Source organism: Brassica oleracea, unplaced genomic scaffold (genome assembly GCF_000695525.1).
Source record: "Brassica oleracea var. oleracea cultivar TO1000 unplaced genomic scaffold, BOL UnpScaffold15313, whole genome shotgun sequence".
NCBI classification, from domain to species: domain Eukaryota; kingdom Viridiplantae; phylum Streptophyta; class Magnoliopsida; order Brassicales; family Brassicaceae; genus Brassica; species Brassica oleracea.
In genome coordinates, this window is record NW_013631831.1 from 1 (window position 1) to 429 (window position 429).

Here is a 429-nt window from a genome sequence, read left to right on the forward strand (position 1 = left end):
CTGCTGCTCTACCTCTTTTTGTCCCTGAACCCACCTCTTCTTCCTCATTCTCATGTTTCACTCCTGATTCTTCCTCTTCCTCTACGAGGCACCTCAGTAAGTGTTTCCTGTTTTTTTTCGTAAAGGGCAAAGACTTCTTCACTCAAATCTTGAAGCTGTGACCGATTTGTTGTATGTTAAATTTGTAGAGATGGGAAACTTCTTTAGCTTGGCACAGTGGCAAGAACTTGAGCTACAAGCACTGATCTACAGATACATGCTGGCTGGTGCTTCTGTTCCTCAAGAGCTCCTCTTGCCCATCAAGAAAAGTCTCTTCCATCAATCTCCTTTGAACTTCCTTCAGCATCCTCTGCAACATAACTTCCCTCATCACCAAGCTTCTTGTGAGACTCTCTCAATCTTTGTCTTGTTTATACTTCTATTTTTTTT

At 42.2% G+C, this 429-nt stretch overlaps 1 long non-coding RNA gene across 1 annotated transcript; it reads left to right on the plus strand.

The window, feature by feature from the left end:
• The first annotated feature begins 1 nt into the window (after window position 1).
• On the plus strand, window positions 2–429 carry LOC106322323. The gene is made up of 2 exons (XR_001266352.1): window positions 2–96; window positions 189–429. It is a non-coding gene; the product is annotated as an uncharacterized LOC106322323 (long non-coding RNA).